This window comes from Pteropus alecto, unplaced genomic scaffold, assembly GCF_000325575.1.
Source record: "Pteropus alecto unplaced genomic scaffold, ASM32557v1 scaffold20, whole genome shotgun sequence".
In the NCBI taxonomy this organism is placed as follows: Eukaryota; Metazoa; Chordata; class Mammalia; order Chiroptera; family Pteropodidae; genus Pteropus; species Pteropus alecto.
This window is the reverse complement of record NW_006436298.1, coordinates 36,448,027-36,469,563: the sequence shown is the minus strand read 5'-3', so window position 1 is coordinate 36,469,563 and position 21,537 is coordinate 36,448,027. Positions and strand designations below refer to the sequence as shown.

General features: G+C 34.8%; 1 protein-coding gene and 1 pseudogene across 2 annotated transcripts in view; both read left to right on the top strand.

Moving 5' to 3' along the window:
* Positions 1 to 21,537, top strand: part of NREP (neuronal regeneration related protein) — a 305,011-nt gene that overhangs the window by 229,563 nt on the left and 53,911 nt on the right. The gene's annotated exons all lie outside the window — the stretch shown is intronic.
* LOC112481001 lies at positions 21,178 to 21,296 on the top strand (annotated as a pseudogene).

The following is a 21,537-nucleotide window of genomic DNA, read 5'->3' as shown; positions in this document are numbered from 1 at the left end:
CTTGTAGCTGGACTTGCCATCAGGAGGCCAGCCCTGCTACTTACCAGCAAAGTAACTTGGGGAAAGTCACTTAACCTCCTTGGGCCTCAGAATTTTAATTGGCATGATGATCAAGCCAATTTAATATGTTGACTCTCAAAGTCAAATAGTATTCTTACTTCATGTGAACATAAACAGTAAAGTACCTGTAAGATGAAACACAGTACAGTAACCACAAGCTAGTGTTTTGAATTAGGCTAGGCTTGGATAAAATCTGGCTCGACAATGTACTAGCAATTGACTGCTGCCAAGTTACTTAATTGCTCAAATCTTCAGTTTCTCACCTACAAAATGAGAATATATCATACCTAGCTCTTAAAAAATTGTGACATATATGAAGTTCTAGGTATCTTAATTCTAGTATTATACAAATATGATACTTATGCAGTACACAAGTATACTACACAAGTATACTATCTATATGTATAATGATGACAATGCAGTGACTTTTATTACTTTATTAGAATTACCACTTATATTATATGGAAATGGTAACTTTGAGTTATACAGTCTGGGAATAAGGCCCTGGGGAATGGTAAAGATCCCAAGTGCTTTACATAAGTATGATTCATTAGAGGAAAGAGATAAAGATAAAAGATTTATTTTATAAAATGAAAAAATTTTCTTTTTCATTGGCTTAAATTGAATATGTTGATTATAGTGTAGAATTGGATCTTGTTTTGTGTTAACAACAATATCAAAGCAATTTTCCTTAATTCTCCTTATTTAGCTATATTAGATGAAGAAATTAATGCAGATATTTTATTTTTAAATATTTTGATTTTCAAAGGTAATATTTCATGAACTTTGCTTGGGCCAAAGTAAATATTAAAAATATCTAAGCCACGGTATCTTACTTTTTAAAAATTAGATTGAGATTTTGCAGAAAAATTTCAGGAGTCAAATTGAGATGGAACAAGCTGAGCCCAATTTCATCTAATTGAAAAAACATTAGTCTCTAATTTTTTAAAGTTATATTTACCTTTCATGACCAAGCATCAGTGAGGATAAGACTGAAAAAGGATCAGATCATTGTTTTTCATTCTAGTTATTTATCTAGTTATTTATCACAAAACCATTTATGAAATCCCAATAATTTGGAACTAAGAAAAACGAAAACCAGGTCTGTGCTTCAATTTAGCACTGGCATTCATGAACAAGGGCTTCTCTAATGTCAAGAGAAAAATAAATATCGCAGGAAAATGTTTGTCCTATACCAGAAAACTCCTAAAACTCTTTTGTTTGAAGCTCTCCCCTCTGGAGTTGATGAGATTGCACTTTGATACTCCCCAGCCTCTGAGACAGGACAGAAGACTGAGACAGGTTCAGATGTAGGTAACTTGCAGGAGAAGCTGCACGGTTTCTATTTTGAGTGTGTGTGTGTATGAAAGGGATAGCTAAGTACTTGTTAAAGGAGGTGGGGCCTGAGTTAGGGGACTCATAAAGAACAATCCAATCTTGACTGCTCTTCTATGGGAATAGGAGTGACAGATGACCAAGCACATAAAAATGTTTACTAAGCTTAGGTTGCAGACAATACATGTAGAGTGGCATATATCTTCGCACTTGTTTTATTTTCTCATTGGTGCTCAAAATTTCAGTAATAGGAGAGACAAGTTCAGATGGATTACTGTGAGGCAGGTCTTGCAGAACAATAAGTAAAAGGGCAGGGAACACAGAAATTAAGGCTGATGGCAAGAGAGAGGTTGAAGTGAGGCACTTTGAGTGAAGACGAGATAGAGGGAAATAACATTTGGAGGGATCTGAAGTTCCAGGAGAAAGGGAAAGCAAAGGTTGAGGGTCATGGGTTCATTGTTCATTCCACACTATTGTACTTTTTTTTTTTTTTGCTCAACAGCATGTGGTTTTCTGTTCTACAATTATATCATATAAGGCTGCTTTGCTTGGATTTTTTTTCCCCCAGTGCACATCAGGAATCAATTCCCTCAATTAATTTGCAAAGTATTGACCAGATAAGCCAAGTAATTTCAATAAATATGCAGTACTTGTAATGCACTTGAAAGAATTACTTCAGTTAACATTCAATCTTACCTGTCAACGTTGAAACATAATTATAGTGCTCACACAATTCAGTAACAATTTTGTACAAAAAAATATAAAAGACTCAATATGTATAAAACTTGTTAAGAGGGAAACCATTTTTAGCAAAACAAGATGCTCATTCATTGTTGGCAGTGATGGAACAGCTTACAATTTTTCAGTACCAGAAACTACACAACACAGTGGCTATACTGTGGTCTACTGGTTGAGTTATTTCTATTTTATAGTATTCCTCCAAAAGAAATTGAGTCTCACTTTTATAAAGGCAAAATGAATCTATGTGAAGTTTTTCAGTGACAGTAGCAGAGATCACTCTGGGTATCGTAAATCAAACATACAATAAGTATACTAGTACCTGTGGAAACAAGGAAGATTTGGATTCTAGCCACACACTGGGCATTATGGAAATGGAATGAGTTGTACAGTCTGAGGTTGTGGAGACTTGCTCATGGGTCAGGAACTGAAAAGTGATTCAGAGTCCAGCGTGGCACTTGTGACCTGGTTATGGTGTTGCTCTATACCAGCAGAGGGTCATTAATTCCTGACTTTCAACTACTCCCATCCTTCTCACTTTCAACTCTGTATATTTTTCGCCTTCTTATTCACAGTTTCTGTTGCCTTATGGGCTCTGCACACATGGCTCATTGCCTGCTTTTCTCTTTTGTGTCTGCTACTTCCTTTCTACTTCACTTTCTCTCTCTCTCTCTCACTCACTCTTCTTCTCTCTCTCTCACTCGTTTTCTCCTCTGTTGGTCTACTTATATCTTTCTCTGGATATTTATCTGGCTAACTAATATCTCATTCCAATTTCCCTAAGATATTAGTCTGAATGGTTCCTAGATCACTATTGTCTGTATTTATGAGATCTTGTACCCCAGGCTATTTCATAGATACTATCTCATCTAGAGGTTGGCTGTAATTTTTCAATCTCAATCCCCCCACCATGAACGAACACACACACACACACACACACACACACACACACAGAGCCCAGGCAGCAAGATGGAAAAATCCAGGCAGCAAGATGGAAAAATTTATGTGTGTCAACATAGTTACTCTTAGGAAAAGACTCTTTGGTGAGGGGGCTGTGGTAAAAACTTCACAGAAGGGAACTATGGATGTAGCAGGCACTTTTAGGATTGGACTAACAGTAGATCATAAAATCACAAATGAATATACAGTTTTGTCCATATTCGTGTAAATGTAGACTAAAGTGATTGGAGTAACTCAAGTGGAAAGACCTAAGGTGAAAGAATAGTAGCAAAAGGCTACTTTTATTAAAAACTGCCTTAACATCTATACACAGAGTTGAGGTTTCATTATGTAGTGAATTAAGTGGCAATAATAGGTTTCAAACAGTAAGTCAGTGAAAGGAAGAATTTAAGAAAGGCCAATGTGGCAGTGTTATTACAGGGCAGGAGAGAATGAGAATCTGAAGAGAAGGAGGTCATTTGTAACTTTAAAATAATTATAATTACACAATGCTACTTACTCTAAACATTTCTTAAATGCATCCTACACGCCGGCATGTGCCACGTGTTGAAAATAGAAAGGTTAAAAATGTGGTATGGCCCTTGCCATCGTGGGAATTACATTCTGGTGGAAGACACAGAAAAGCTAAATTACTGTTACAGTATGAACAATAAAGCTCATCATAGGTGAAGTGTAGAGGGCAATGGTAGCACATAGGAGGAGCACCAAACCCTGACCAGAAGTCCAAGGAAGGCTTCCTAAAATGGAATATTATCAAACTTGAGACCTGTGAGTTACATAGAAATTGTCCAAGCAGAGGTCAATATTGAGGAGAAAGGGATGGGGAAGGAGATTCATTTCTAGAACAATGAATAGTTGCTAAACAAAAAAGAACAATACCAAATAGTTCTGCCAGATTAACCAGTATAATTGAGAAGAAAGTTTTTGGTTTTGTTTTAAACATCAAATGTCAGCAGTGTGCTGGGAGCTGAAGATGTAGCTCTGAATGACACAGATGTGCCCCGACCTGGCAGAGAAGTACAGTGAAAGCAAAGGGTCCGTTATAAGTGTGGGAAATAGTCTGAATGAAGAAAGGACCTGCAATGGTGGCCCATTGGAGGAGGAGAAGCTAATGCAGTCTTGGGTATCATCTAATTAAAACTTTGGTGGCATTCTTACAGATAACTAAAGGTTACCAGGTAAAGAAATGAGAGCAGATTGTTGCTCCAGGCAGAAGCAACACCATGTGTATCTGTCTAGAGACAACAGAGAGTTCAAAACTATTGAGAGGGTGTAAAGCAGGAGAGAAAGTCGTCTCCATGCTCCCCCAAAGGGAAAAGCATATTTATGCCTTATTTAATTGAATAATTGAGAATAAAGCATTTCGTTTGGTTATGAAGATGAGCCTTTCCTCTTTCAAGCACCATCTTGATGGGTTAGCTTCACTCACAGAATTGCTGAATCATTTCCTGTGGAAATTTTTATGAACTTATAAAATGTGCATAGTAAGGCATGTTGCAAATGTTTCCAAATTGTCTTTGAAATCTTATTTTTTTAAGTTTCTTTAGGGTTTCTAAACAAATAATTTTTACTAAATTATACCAGTTATATCTAATAATATTAATTTTTAGCCTCTACTATTGTTATTTTAAAAATTGTCTTTAAAACTTGCTACCTTAAAAGTGACTATTTTTTTGTTTAAAAAATAGATTTTTAAAATATGTTTTCATAAAGTTTAAACCCTTTAATATAAAAGAAATAGGCGAATTGTTTTGATCAATATTCATTTACATAATATTTGGTAACTTCCAAGCAAGATTCCTTCATATTTATTACTTATTCTTAAGAGTCATCTGAAAGAAAGGTTAGAATTGTTATTCTTCAATGATTGAATAACCTGATGGGACATAATAAAGTTAGTGATTTTTTTTCTCCATCTTATAAGAGAGTCTGCACTAAAATTGGGCCTGGAATAAAGAATATCTGACTTTCCAGTTGTTTAACATTGAGTCAACAACTAAGAGGTGTAAGATTTTTATTTAGGGGTTATTTTTAAGCTAAAGCCCGTAGTCAGATACATGAAGTTATTATTTTTTAAGATAAATAGTTTTAATTATCTTACATGTAGCCTTGTAAAGACATTAAAATTTGCCAGCCCACATTTTTTTAAAATAGACTTTCCAAGTAGCAAATTTCCCAGCACAGTCTGTTCCCTCTCCTGTAGCCAAAAGCCACATCAAGTCTGGCTCTCCCTGGAGGTCCAGGCAGGACCAAGGCAGGTCTCAGAGCTCTGCTTCAGAAGGCATAATCTCTAAGGGTCTTATCCCCACACTGGAAACCTGTTACTAAAACACATCCTCCTACCCCACTCATACGTATAAGCTTTAGATCATGTGACCCAATTCACAGTTTGGTCTACTTCCGGAAGCAGGATCAGAAGGACTCATTCAAACATATAATGAAGAAGAACTGGTTCCTCCCTTAAAAAAATTAAAAGGACAAACTGTTGGATTGGCACCAGAATTCAAACAGTCAGGGCTAGAGGCCTGAATTAGATGCTTAGTATCCTTCCTTTGTTGGATCAAGAATTCAAGGCTAAGTTGAAATCCAAGGCTGGTGGTTGTAACAAGTATGCTGAGTAATTCGCTCCCCACCAATAACATTTGGTGAGAAATTATTCTTCTCTTCCTTATTCTTCTCCATACTCCTTGTCAAGGCTGCTTGCTAATTTACCATGACAGGATATGGACATTCAATTTTAAAGCTATTATTTATTATACAATGCAATATACATATGCCTTACTGTTAAATTGTATACCTGAAACTTACTGGATTTTGTTAACCAGTGTTAACCATAAAAACAATAATAATAATAAATAAATAAAACATTTTTTAAAAAGAGTTTATTTGTCATGAAAGCATGCTGGAGGCCTGTGACTTTTCTGCAGCAGGCCTGTCATTCTTCTTGATGAAGGGTAGCACACATTTTCAAACTCCATGAATATTCCTCTCTCTCCCCATATAGAGATACTCTGGGATAGCATGGATATAACTATATTGTGTCAAGCTATGTCATCAGAGGTAGGAGGAGTACCCATCCATAGAGATAATTGGGTGTGTGTCATCTTTGACCCAAGGGGTTAATGAATGAGACAGGGGTAGATGCACATAGCTATTTCTGTCCCTAATGTGTAGATCTATGCATGTTCTTCTCCCCCTACTCTCAGATTTTTATTTTGAAAAGTTTCAAAATTATAGAGGAGAGGCAAGAATAATACAGTAACACTCATATGCCCTTCTCCTAGATTCACCAGTTGTTAACATTTTATCACATTTGCTTAATCTCTCTCTTTTTGCTCTCATTAATAACACACACACACACACATTCATTCATTCATTCATTCATCTGCTAAAGCATTGAGAGCTAACACTTCAACAGCAAATACTTAAATGAGTATCTGTTTAGAAAAAAGGGCACATCTTATATAAACACGATATAATTATCAGTCATGAAATTTAATATTTACACAATACTGTCATCTAATGATCAGTTCGTATTCTAATTTCGTGAACTGTTTCAATAAGGAACTTACAGTTGTTTTTTTTTTCCTTTTTAAAGTCTGAGATCCAGTTCAGAGCATGCGTTGCATTTCCTTGTCAAGTCTCTTTAGTGTCCTTTATACCTTGAATGAGTCCCCAATCTTTTAAATGTTTTGTCTTTATATGCCTTTGACATTTTTGAACAGTCCAAACCAGTCATTTTGCAATTACTCTTCAATTTTGATTTGTCCTATTATTTCCTCATTATTTTCAGGGCACAAATTTCTTGTCAAGAATGCTACGTAGGGAATGTTTTGTTCTATGTGTATCAATTTGGGAACTCACATTTCAAAAGTTACAGATTTTTAAAAAGGTCCTTTTTTGTGAGGCTATGTTAATTTGATATACAGTTAGGTTCATTTGTTTCTATTTGCATTAAATTTTGGATCCTCCATCCTTTATTATTTAACATATAAAATATTAGCATGGCTCAGAAGTCAAAACTATATAAGATGGTGTGATCACTGAAATCCTGTTTTATTCTCTATAGCTTCCATTGTGTTCCCTATACCTCACAGATTTCTTACAATAACACATTTCTTTTTATACACACTAAATTTCATTAGTTTGATTATTCTGTCTATACAGACACACACATGCAAACACTCATATACATACATATATATCTCAGGCATATACTATCTTACACCTTGCTTTATTCAGTTAACAATATATTTTAGAAATCACTCCATATAAGTTCATACAGGTCTTCTTCAATGTTTTTAACCATTACACAGGACTCCATTATGTGGCTATATCATAGCTTATCTACCTTATCTCTTGTGTTTGTGCATTTAGGTTTACAGGGCTCAGCAATTACAAATATGCAATGAATAAACTTATGCATATTTTTCCTGTGTTGTCATAGGTATAACTTTAAGGGAAAATTCTACATGTGGGATTGCTGGTTTGAACAATAAATATCTGTGAGCTTTTTTTTCCGCTCCAGAGCAGTTGTGCAATTCTGCATTCTCACCAGTGATGAGTAAGAGGGCCACTGCCTCTGTGTTGTCAAGCTTCTAAAGTTTTGCCAGTTTGGTAGGTAAAAATGGTATCTCAATTTAAATTGCATTTATCTTATGAATAAAGTTAAACATATGTATGATTATATATATAAATATATATATTTATATGTCTATATATATGTATATACATATATATATACACTCTTTTTCTCCTTTTTAGAATTTTTTTAGAATCTCGCTTTTTAGAATTCTATTCCATATTAGGAATAATAGCTCTTTACCTGTACTATATTTTGCAAATATTGTCTCCAAATTTGCATTTGTCCTTGATTTTGCTTATAGTATTTTTCTGCCATATTGTTTTTTAATGTAGTCCAAATTGTCAATTGTTTCTTTTTTGACACCTGGATTTTGAGTCATAGAAAGTTTTCCCTGTACTCGGGGCACAAAGAGATTTACCTGTGTTTTCTTTTAGGCTTTTTTTTATGGTTTCATTTTATTTTAACATTTTAGATCACTGATCTATTTGCAGTTTATTTTCGTGTATGTGAGGTGTGATATATTTTTCCAACTGGCTATCCAGTTATTCCAAATCATTTACTAAAAAGTCTATCTATTCCTCTGATGGTTTAAGATGTCACCTTCATCATGTACTAAATTTCCACGTGCCATGTATTTCTAGATTTTCTATTCTGTTATATGGTTCTAAGAAAGCATTTGTGTGCTAATACCACACTGTTTGAATTCTAGAGACTTCTGTTTAGTCAGCGTATGGTGCTGACTACAACATCAAAACCCAGTGTCATGATCAGGGAGGGGGCCTGGAGTCCCGAGCCCCAAACACAACTCTCACTTCGGTGAGCAGGGGCTAGCCTGCTGTGCCACTAGCTCATCCCCTCTCTTCCTCCTCGCCCACCCCCATCAGTCAGTGGACGATGGTACCACTGAGGTTCTTGTAACCAACTTGGGGGGGATCTAAACATAGGCTTTTATGGGGAAGGGATCAAAAGAGAAACAGCCTCCTGGGCTAGGAGTAGGGGTCCTGAAATGGGCCTGGCCTCTGCACTGTCTCTGAGGTACCCGATGGAAGCTTCGATGAGAGAGAGAGAGAGAGACTGAAACTGACTGATTTCTGTTTACATGTCTAATGGAGTAGTCCCTCCTTCATTTTTCTTATTTTTGTCACCTCATCTCATCTCAGATTTTTCTTCATTAAGCCTTTCCTGAACTCCAGAAAAGTTTCCATGGCAAGTTTGGAATCAACCTATCAGTTCCAGGGTAAAAAAGGATTACTAGTTTTATTGGAGTTTTATTACATTTATAAAGTAATTTATGGAGAACTTATATCTTTATGATTTTATTCATCTTATTTAAGAACAAGAAATATTTTTCTATTTTGTGTTACGAAGAAGGACTTGCGCATATCTTATTAAGTTTATTCTTGTATATTTTTTCTTTTGTGTCTATGCATAATTTTTTATCTTGTTCCTTCCAAATTTTAACACCAATCTCTGTGGGGGGCACAACATAAAATGGTATTACAAAAATTCTACCAGGAAATATAACTGATAATACATCCAGGGGATTTTTACTTGATAGAGCTATTAATAATGCTGAGTATTCTTGCTTTGTGACAATAATAAATATTAATAGGTATTTAAAATGCAATCTCGTTTTTTCCACTCGCATCAACATAAATGCTCTAAGCAATAAAAAGATAAATTTAACATTTCTTACAAAGGGAGAACTCTAAATGTTAAAATATTATCAAAATGAGCATGTAATTAAAAGAAAACATAAAAAGATCAGGAAAGACAGTCATTGTAAATATGTATACAGAATTCAGACAGAGCAATTTGCTGTCTAGTGAATGTACATTTTAGACAAAATATTCAGTTGGTTCCTGTGACTCTATATCAATCCAGATTTTTTTTGAAATTTCTCTAAATTAATCTTCTCTACCATCGATTTAATCACCTCTGTCAGTTTTTACCAACATCTTCTCTATTAAAAGCTTCTCTTTTGGAGGGTTCGCCTACTCTCATAACTTCATTTCCTATCCAGATAAAATAAAATCCCTATTATTAGACTTTACACAAGAAATAATTTCTTCTTTTGAACTCTGACTGTATGGCTGGTATCAGTGGTGCTTACTAATTTCAAGTGACTTGCTTCACAGTTATATTAAACTCACCTTAGCTAAAACAAATTTTACTATCTTTTCTGAAATTCCAACTTTTTTCTTTGACAACACCATTCTCCCAGTTTTTTATTCCACTGTTCCTTGGTCATTTACAGTCAATTAGTCAACAAATTTTGTGATTCTCCCCTCATACTACTGCTTCTGTTACTTCAGCTTCTTTCTTAGGTCCAGTCTGGTCCAGCAATACTCAAAGTGCCATCTATGGAGCCCACAGTCCCTTGTAATCTACTGAATATTCTGTAAGATGTGTTGCATTTTTAGAGACAAAAGCTATGAAATTATTTTTTTCATCTATATTTTGTGATATTTAAATGTAAAATTAATTCATTAATTCTAATATTTAAAAAAACTACATTATGTCTTTTAATAATCTTTGTCTCCCTACATGAGCTGAAGGACATGTCAGTTTGGTTTGGCTAATATTCAGGTAGCGGGGTGCATTTTAGCTGACACTTTTTTATACCATTAGTTTGTTATTTTTTACATTTATTAAATTGTATTTTTGAAAGTACTATGCTAACGTAGGCTCTGGTCATCTCTTGCCTGGAGCTCTGCGTCATGCTATCTTTTCAGCTCCCCATCTCTCATTCCAACATTCTCTTGCATAAGGCACCAACTCTTTCTTAGAAACATTCTGTGCTCCCCAGTGTTTTCAACACTGTTTCACCCTAAAAGTCTTTAGCAATTTGGGGGGCACCTGCTTAACCATTAACCTATTTCTTTTCCACAAGACAAATCATTTCCCTCCTGTCCTTTCCAACTGTGTAAGACACATCATTAATGTTTTTGTTGATTTGTTCTTAGTCTTAATATCCCACTTAAATTTACTCCCAACTAAAGCTTACTTTTTCTTTCAAAGGCTTTCTTCAAATCTTTCGGTAAGCCTTTCCTAACCACTCTGGGTAGTACTGTCTTATCCTAACAGCTTGTCCTAGTGGTTTTTAATCAAAGATACACATCGGAATCTTCTCTTTTACTCTTTAATTGTGAAAAGTTCAAATGCCGGGGCCCCCTGCCTAGAGATTGTGATTCCATAGGTCTGAGGTATATAATCTGGGAAAGTTGTTTTTTAAAGCCCCACCAGTGCTCAGAGCCAGCTACATGTAAATTCGCAGGATCCCATACGAAACAAAAATACAGGGATCCTTTGTTCAAAAAACAGAAAATGCCACTAAAAGTACCAAAATATAATGCTTATTCGTTTTTTCCTATGGTCTCTCTAAAATTGTCTTGGTACTTTCTACTTGCAATTATTTAATGTTGTTATTTTAAAAGTACAAAATTTTAAGTTCTTAGAATAAATTTTATTGTTCATCTTTACACTATACAATGCCAGTTTTAAAAGCATTAAATATTAGAGAATTTAACACATATTTGGATTCACTGAAATTACAGAATTTATACTCTATAGATCATATACACGTATGTATTTTTTCTTATCAAAACAGTGGAAAACTGCACAAACTAACTGAGCTAGTTTTATTTCAATTCTTGAAATGTATGCATTCTACCAACACACTCTACTTTCTGCTAATTGAAGAGTAAAGAAAGATTGAAGTTAAAGACTTATGAGTGGCTTTATATTTCTCTTTCCTTTTCTATTATTATTGTTAGAACAAGTGGTTGATGAATTCAGGGAAGTAACACAAGTAAGAAAGGAAATGATTCCTTGGTCATCATTGCCTTCTTTTTTGCATTTAAAGCAAGTTTGGGGATGAACAGAAAGCATGACCACTTGGGGCTGTCAGCAGACCCCTGCCCTCCTGCACCCACTCAGTAATATTGTAAGGGGAAATTGAAATTTATAGTAGGAGGCTTGATTCTCCCCGTTGGAAATAAAGAAAAAGACTTCTTCCCTCTTTACTTTAGAAAACTTATAATTTTAAGTTCTTTCACTGCCTCTTTAAAATGTATGTATGTCTTCTAAAAGCTAAGATTTTTTTAGCTTTATGGCCCAGGAAATGTCTTTCTCAAAGATCTGAGAACCAACCATCTCTTTGAAATGTAAATAATCAAGAAAGATAGACTCCCTATCTTCCAGTTTCTGTGGAAGGATATGAGCCTAACTACCAGCTCCTCTCTCCAAAACTACCTTTCGTGGTAAAGATAAGAGAAGTTATTTTCCTTTGGATAAAGCCAATTAGCTAACACAGATGGTCATCCCAAATTCCAGATGGATTTAGAATGAATTACATATGACAAATTGTGCTGTCAAGGCCTTCTGTTTGTCCCCCTACATGAGCTGAAAGACATGTCAGCTCATGTAGGGGGACAAACAGAAGGCCTTGACAGCACCAAGTCATTGTGAGTCCTCAAGATAAACAATAACTAGTCCTCCTGTTTGAGGACTAGTTATTGTTTATCTTGAGGACTCACAATGACTTGTCTCTGCTCAGCTATAAAAAAAAGGTAAGATTTCTTTCTGCCTTTGTGATCTCTTTAGTGGATTGCTTATGGTACGGATTACATTCTGGTGGAATGCTTATTCAATAAAAAAGTGTTTATTTCCTCTTCTGCTTTTGTAGAGAGATTTGCTACGTTGAGAGGAGATTTTGTTTAAATATATCTCCATAATAATATTCACTTCAAATCTCACAGAATCCCCTTGAACTCCTGACCTATTGGCAATTCTTTTATAGACCCCTGATTAACAATCAACAGCTTACTGCAAAAGCTGCCAGACCACTGGCCCTCAGCTCTAATAGAATGCTTTAAACAACGAAAATGCCGACAATTTTCTGCATGCTTGTTACTTTTTAAATTATATTCCATTAAATATAAAATTCCATTACCAACAATTTCTTAGAAAATAACAAAATTATTTCACTGTATTTTATTATATCTACCTTTACTCCAGCAATATGGACTTTTGGCTGAGTCTTGGAAACGTTTTATTTACAAATAATTTCCCAAGTAAATAACATCATCCTTTATCTGGTTCACAGTTCACAGAACCAGAAATAAGTGACTGTAACTTCTGGACAACATCAAATCAGAAATAATCGGTATTATACCCAAGTATTTTATTTTTTAGTGGGAATATGGAGCCAATCTCAGACTTTCATGCTAATATTTGTATATACAATACAAGCATAAAGGAAATTTAGGTAGTAGAAAGAACAAGACTATGACAGAGGGAGAAAACAGAAAAGAAAAAGTTTAAAGGAATTGTATCATAGAATCGATGATCTTAGGGCAAAAGATCTTCTTCAACATCCATCAGTCCCACCTGGGATTTGAAAGTGATAATGTCAGATCTCCTAGGAAATGTTAAAAAAGCCATGGTATTCCCTATTGACCAAGGTGGAATTACATAATCCATTTCCAAAGACTTTTGTGTTTCATTTTTAGAAAGTTTGAGGTTTAAACATTTTAGTTTCCCATTTCTCTATGGTCATATGTGTGTGTGTATGAGGTTACTTTAATCGTATTTGCTAAAATTAAATTTTACCTGTATTTCAAAATCCAGCTCCACCAAAAGAAATAAGATATCCTTTTCAAATAACCATTATAATTCTAATATTTAGGTCAAAATGCCCAAGTTGTATCATTGAATTTATGGGAAAAACTGTATAATTATCAAATTAATTCTCAGTAATCTGTGCTTAATGTAAAGACCTAAAAAATAATAATATGTGAGAAGTACAAAATGAATGAGTTTTTGGTTCCTTGCAGACTTGATGGTTCTTCCTATTAATTTTCACTTTCTGCACTTTCTACATATTTCTTTGTTCTCCTCTTACCTAAAATCTACTTTCCTTCTTCCATAAATGTGTCCTATTGAGTTGTCTAAAATCTACCTCACTCCATTACACTCCATTTTCTAAGAAAACCCATTTTTCTAAAAGGGTGAAATCCCATTCTCATCAGGACCTCGGGCAGTCGGAAGGCTACTTTGACTGTTGAGGCTGCTATCAGCTCTCATTTCAGTCATCTTATTGGTGGACTCATTTCATTTGAAGATAAAACTAGCACAATATGGACACATTTGACATCTGAGACACTGCAGCCCAGAGCCCTGCCCCGTTGCCCTTCCCAGTTTAACTGCAAAGACCCTAAGAGCTCCAGCAAGATTATCAGCTTTTTATATTTAGTAGCAGAACGTGCATATTTAAGTGATGGACTCCATAAATTCAAGAGAAGACAGCTCATATACCACACAACACCTTTAAGGTCTGGGCTCTTGCTCAAATTATCTTTTCTTCTCTAAATGTTAGTGGTTATAGGCCTGATCCTAAAAGTGTTAACACTTCTTACAGGATAACAATTGGGCCAGTATTCCTCCACCTTATTTTAAGCTATAAGCAAAAAAAAAAAAAAAAAAAAAAATGCAATTGCAGGAAAATAAAATGTCACAGTATAAAAGCTTTTCAGTTTTTTTCCTCTGGCATCTGCATAGTACCTAGCACATAGTGGGTACTCAATAAATAAATATTTGTTGAATGGATGAATTATTGAATCTCCATTTTCTTATCTAATCTGTATGCATTTACCACTTTTTTTTTTTTTTTTACTTTAATTGATTCATTTATTTTTGTGGACACTGCACTTGTGTTTTCTTGTGCCTTTGGTCAACAGTCATTCTTAAGACTCCACTGATCCTCCTAGTAGTATGAACCTCCCTGATTCTCCAATTTTTCCTTCTATTATCTATTTTTACACTAGGGACAGCAAATTCCTTAATACAATTTAGTTCTTATTTAACAGTTTGGTAGTTCTTTAATGATTTTATGCAAGGTAAAATTTTCTCTTCAATGTGATGTTAAGCTTCTTGAGAGCAGGGAAAAATGCCAGAGACCCCTTTGTTGTACCTGTAGGTCACATCAAAATATTAGTTCATTAATAAGTGGTTATTATATTCAGAATGTTTGGTTGACTAAGTCAGGCGAGTCATCTATTAGCAATTATTTATTCATCAAACATTTACCAAGCCAGACTGTGACACTACTGTGGGCTTTGAGTAGGCAGTTCTTTTAAAATATTTCTCTTTGTCATGACTGTCCTCATAGTCTTCATCTCACAATATGATGAAAGATAAGGATTATGTGAAAAAGCAGATGACCTGAGTCTTGTCTTGGCTCTGCCTTTTTGGCTCAGTGACTTTGGAATGCCAATTAATATGGTGGTTTTGGTAGGCAGAATAAGTACCCCTCAAAGGTGTTCACATCCTAATCTCTAGAACTTGTGATTGTGTTGCCTTACAAAGGGACTTCACATATGCAATCATATTAAGGTTTTAAGATAGAGATTTATTTTCAAGATAAAAGGTTATCCCGGTGAGCCCAGTGTAATCACAGGGTCCTTAAAAGATAGAAGAAGGAGGAAGAAGAATCAGAGAAGGAGGTGTGAGGACAGAAGCTAGAGGTGAGAGAGGTAGGGAGGGAGTGTGAAAGGGTTTGGGGGGCAAATGGAGATTTGAAGATGCTATGCTGCTGCTTTGAAGATGGAGGAAGGAGTCATGAGCCAAGGAATGCAATTGGCTTTGAAAACCTGGAAAAGACAAGGAAACAAATTCTCCCTTAGAGCCTCCAGAAGGAACACAGGCCTGCTGGCATCTTGATTTTAGCTCAGTGAAAGCCATCTTGGACTTTCGATCTCCAGAAATGCAACATAATATATTTGTATGGTTTTAAGTTTGTGGCAATTTGTTACAGCAGCAATAGGAAACTAATGAGGTTAATTCAGGCCTTTACTGTTTGAAGACCTGGCTTTGTCTCAGTTCTTCTGTCTCCAAGATGGGAATAATGAAAGCACACTTCTCCTATGGTTGCTTAGTTATGCTTGAGTATTAATAAATACTTATTTGCATGAAGTATGTTATATGCTTTCAATCAATTTTAAAATATCAATTATAACTGTCATTTATAGATTTCTACCCATTTAATTAGATATACCTGGAAAAGTTAGCTAAATTTTAATAAAGCAATATACCCTCAAAGTACTTAGTCTATTTTAATGTACGAATAGCTTCTTATGTAAAAATACAAATGACTGGATTTCCAGGTTAAAAGATATAATAAATTATTATTTAATTATTGATCATAATAGTAACAGAAATTTTATCTCTATAGATTTTGGACAATTTAAAATTTAAAATAATATATATATATATATATTTATATATATTATAGTCTATAAAGAGGAGATGAAGCCAAATAAAAAGGATGAGTCAGGCAACTTTGGAAAAACTTACATGTCAAGGGAAATGGTTCAGAATAATTCAGATTGATTGTCTACATAACTTGAATTTGCAAAATTAAGGCCAAGTTCCCTCTCTGTTCCACTGTACAGGGTTTCCTTGTGAAGTGGTGTCAGCAAAACCACCTTGAAGTTTCCTGCAGGAATCAGCAGTCTTGGATAGAATATAGCCATGCGGTGGCCAGTCTGCTCCGTGGACGCTGACATCTTCATTTTATTTATTCTTGTATATTTATTTAGTAATGATCCATCTGTGCTTCCCCATCTATTTACACAAAGCAGAAAGGTTAGAAGAGAACAAAATAGAGGTACAATATGGTTGAATATCAATGTCTCCTAATAATATAAGTCATGATAATGCTACTCGAATCAAAGATACACTGGTTAACTGTTTTAAGACGAGGCAATTTATTACAGTGAATTTTTATATTGAATTCTAAATGGAAACACTTATTAATTTAATTTCTTTTCTGTTTGTGAAAGAGGTTGTCAATTTCACTTTGACGAGCAATGTTTTGCAATAGACATTCACTCATCAATTTTCCTTATCATTCATTAGGTGTGAAGCATTGTGCAAGAGAGTGAGAAGGGTTCCTAAAACCTAACACTTCCAAAGTGAAAAAAAAAGCTAATTCAGTTGGGAAATACCCATATTTCATTTGAATTTATAGCACCTACTTGACTGAGTGGCTGTGGAAAATTCTGTCATTTGACATGCCTGGTTATAATTTTTAATCAGTATAATACATTCCCTTTCCCTTCTGAAGGCCCATTATGTCCTTTGTATAGTGCTGTTCAATTTTGAAGAGCTGGAAAAACTAGGAATAACAGAGAACCACCAAACAATAAGAAACGTCATCACAAAGGAATTTTCACATTTTGCTGTGGCTTTAGTATGTACCAATTTAGCCAATTGCCAACCACATTATAAATGACACACATAAAGCTAAGTTGTGGTTGAATCACTAGCAGAACTGAATTTTGTTTGTTCATTTCATTCAAACAATTCTTCCTGTTTTCCTCTCTCCTTTCTTTTTTCTTTTCTCTTCTTTCTCTTATTTCAGATGCTGAAAGATTGCCAAATTTTTTTCTACCGATTCTGTCACATCTATCCGTCTTCCTTTCCAGAGTATGGTAAATATTGTTTATGTAAGCAAAGTATCTCAGAGAAAACTGTTCTTTGAAGAATAGGAGTAGAATCCAGTTGTTATCTGGCTTACTAAGACCATATCCTTTTGTGGGAAATCAGGCCATTTATTTTTTATTGTATACCCAGGTTTAATCTGTATTATCTTCACAGTATTATTTTTTTTAATTTAAAGATATTGGTAACAACATATATATTAAATCTTTTCCAAAAATATCATAAAATTGGGTCAGTTGGTTATTTAATTATAGCCTATCTCTTTTTATACAGGATATCTGGGTCAGTGTATCAGACTCTCAACAAGACAATACAAATTTAAAAATCATAAATTTGATTAGGAAAATAACACTGTCAGGATGGCAGGTAAATATGAATTTATGCAGGCCATAAGAACTTATATGATTATGAAACCTGGACCATAGAATGGAATCTAAACTCTCAATTAGATGTAAATGTCTTATTGTCAATCCATTTTTAAATTGTATATTTGTTTGTCCAGAGAAACAAGTAATTTCTTCACCCCTAATTCTAAAGCAAATTATTTATGTGATAATAACAATAATTTTTCCTCTCTCTCTGTCTCTCTCTCTGTCTCTCTCTGTCTCTCTCTGTCTCTCTGTCTCACTCTCTCTGTCTCTGTCTCTCTCTGTCTCTCTCTCTCTCTCTCTCTCTCTCACACACACACACACACACACACACACACACGCACACACACACACATGCACATGTGTGCACACACACCAAAAAACTATTGGGCATTGGTGTTGATGGTGTTGGCTTCAGAATCTTTTTCTAAGACCACTGAGGAATATCGATGTCAGATAAGGAGTAGTTGTGGTGACCTTGAGCAGAGAACACCACCTGTTGGGACTTGGGAGGAAGCACAGTTGGGAGAGTATCCCACAGGCCTGAGAATATGAGACAGAGACATTTTGTAAGGCCACAGGTCTAATGGTGCTGCTGGCTCCATGTGGTCCATTCTAGTATACAAAATTCTGCTATGTTTCCCCCTCAGAGGGATTAACACTGCCAAATCTCCAAAAAGCCTAGTTCTCTGAAAGTGCTATCTTCAGATGCAACAGCATCCACCATGTATTGTATTTACTTCACCTTGAATTTTCAAGATCATTGAATACCTGATGTAGTCAGAAGAGAGTGACAAAAATGGAGGAGTTTTCTCAAATCTTCATATCTGAAGAACATGTGACAGGTTTAGTGATATTTGGACAAGAAAAAGAAAACACTTACTATCTTTAAATATTTAAGATAGTCACATTGAAGACTTTTCTATATCATTTAGGAGGCCAGGAGGGAAGCAGAACTAGAACCAATAAATGGAAATAAGCACCAAGGACAGATATTTTAACAGCTACAAGAAAGAATCCTCTAGAAATTAGTTGTTTAAAAATCAAATGAATTACTTTGAGAACTGCATAAGTACCCTGTCACTGGACATAAACGATCAAATGCTGAATAAAGATTAATGAAAGACAGAGGCTTGGACAAGTTGGCCTCTAAGGCCTTTTTCTGGATCCCTCAATAGCTTGATGAAAAAAATAGTGATCTCTCCTTGCTTTTCTCTCTAGTTTGTGCTCTTGCTCTCATCCTCCCTCTGCATCTCCTTCCCTCTGACTATCTACCTTCTTCATATAGCTTATGTATATAAACTATGGGGCCTCAGGAAGACATGGGAGCATTTGACCCCACTCCTGACCTCTCTCTCATCCCTCTCTATTCCTAAGCATTGCTATCGATGATTGATGTTTTCTCCGATCGAATAAAGTATACTAAGCAAACACAGCTTCAAATCCTCTTTCTTCTCCCTTCCACCGACTCACCACCCCAAGCCACTTTACATATATGAATTGTAGAATCACCACATCATGCACATATATTTTTACCAACAGTAGCTTCCAAAACTTGGAGTAATGATTAGTCATTTTAAGATAAAAATGAATCATGTCTGAGTACAGCATCTCTATGTTTAACAAAGTCATGATTCTTGTTAATGAAGAAAATCATGATGAATATTTTGTGGTCCAAAGAATCTGTATTAAAGGAAGAAATTAAACAGGAATCCCAGTGATGGATTACTGTTGGGAACGCTTTCTCTTCTTTCTCTTCATGAAGACAGAAAACATATTCTGGCCTATGATTCCCACAAATATCTGATATTCCTTCCAGACAAGATACTCAGTGACTCTGTAACCCCAAGCCTGATGAAGGCCTGAAGCACAGGAGCACTAAGAATACAAGGCTCCCTTTGGCTGTAGCTATTTCTCCTTTTCCCAGGCACACTCAGCCTGACATTGTAGAAAGTAATTTTATTCCCAGATAGTATTATTGTATTTTCTTAATAAAAATAAGTGGAATGAGTGACGATTAGGAATCTTGAAAAATATAGCTTTTTATTTAATTGCTATCATTGGGTATCCATTGCCCTAATATTTCTCAAACCAAGCCCTATCATCTTCATAGGTAATTTGCAACCAAGTAAGGTTTGGAAATGCTTTGCCTTCCATGCATTCATGAAGAATCGAAATGCACATTAAAATATTAAAAGCCCCAGAGAAGTCCTGCACAAAAGAAACTTGTTTAAATATTTAAACTAATATTTTAATTGAAAAATGTTTAAACTAATATTTCCTCAACTTACTTGGCATGCAAACCTTTTTTTTTCAAAGACCATTAATAGTGCAGGAATTGAGAAATGCTACATTTTAACAAATCAAAGGTAGTGCAGCATACATGTAGCCCAGTATTTATTAGAACTTTTTTTCCCTTTCTAAGGCAAAGATAACTAGCTATACACCAAAAAAATTCATGCTCCTCTTCTTTACCATAGTTTTGCAGGGAAAAAAAAAAAAAAACTACAGGAACACGGACCATATTCTCAGCCACCCTTACATTTATGTGGGCCTATATACAGAGTTCTGGCCAGTGAAATATGGATAAAAATTAAATATAGTACTTATAGTCTTAACTCGTAAAAAAAAAAAACAGTCTATGACATCCTTTACTACTTCCCCCAGCTCATTGACTGCTTATATTTTCTTGTGTAGAATAGCATTGAAAGCCACATGTTGAAGATAGCAGACCTTCAGCTTGAGTTCCCGAATTATTCGTGAAGCAGAGCCCTCCCTTCTGTCTTCTACCCTCTACCACACATACATGTCAATTGGACTTTATATGCAAAATAAAAATAGTAACTTATCCCAAATTTATGTGTTTCATGCAGGTTGCTGAGTTTATCACTGCTTATATAAGAAGATTTTTATCCTTATTAAACAGAAGGCCACATATAGTTGGCATGTCTATAGTTATTAATTCATTTATTTTATAATTCAATGGACATTTATTATTCATGCACAAAGTGCCAGGATTAGGGATATAAAGATGAATAATATAGAGTCTCCATCTAAAGGCAGATGAATATTTATGCAAATAAAGTAAAAAAAATTTGGAAATTTCTCAAGTCGTTATATTAATAGAATGAAAAAGAAAAGCCGTATGATTATTTCAATAGATGTTTGTTTGCTTGACAGAATTCAACACCCGTTCAAGATAATAAATGTTCAGCAAACTAGGAATAGTAGGTACTTTCCTCAAATGGGTAAAAGCATCTATAAAAAAGCAAACAAACGACAGCTAATTTCAAACTTAAATGTTGAAAAACTGTTTCCTCCTTGAGATCAGAAACAATGCAAGGGTGCCCACTTTCATCATTTCTATAAAGCATAGTTCCTAAACACTGAAAACTAGAAAACACTGAGAGAAATCAAGAGACCTAAGTAAATGGAAAGATACCCCATGTTCATGCATTTGAAGACTTAATTTATAATTATAATCAAATTGATGTATAGATTTACTGTAATCAAGTCAAAATCCCAGCAGTTTATTTTTGTAAAAATAGACAAACTGATTATAAAAGTCATATGGAAATACAAAGGACCAGAATAAATAAAGCAATTTTTAAAAAGATAAATAAAGTTGTTTACGGCCATACCATCCTGAACATGCCTGATCTCCTCTGATCTCAGCAGCTAAGCAGGGTCAAGCCTGGTTAGTCCTTGGATGGGAGACCACCTAGGAATACCTGTAGGTGTAAAAACAAACAAATAAACAAACAAACAAACAAAGATAAATAAAGTTGGAAGACTTACCCTACCAGATTTAAGAACCTGTTATAAATCTACAATAATAAAGACATTTTTGTATTGGTGAAAATGTCGACAGATAGATCAATAGAAAAGGTGCAGAAATAGATCTACATATGTATGGTCATGGATGTTTGACAAAGCTACTAAGGCAATTTAATAGAGAAACAAATGTCCATTCAACAAATTGTGTAT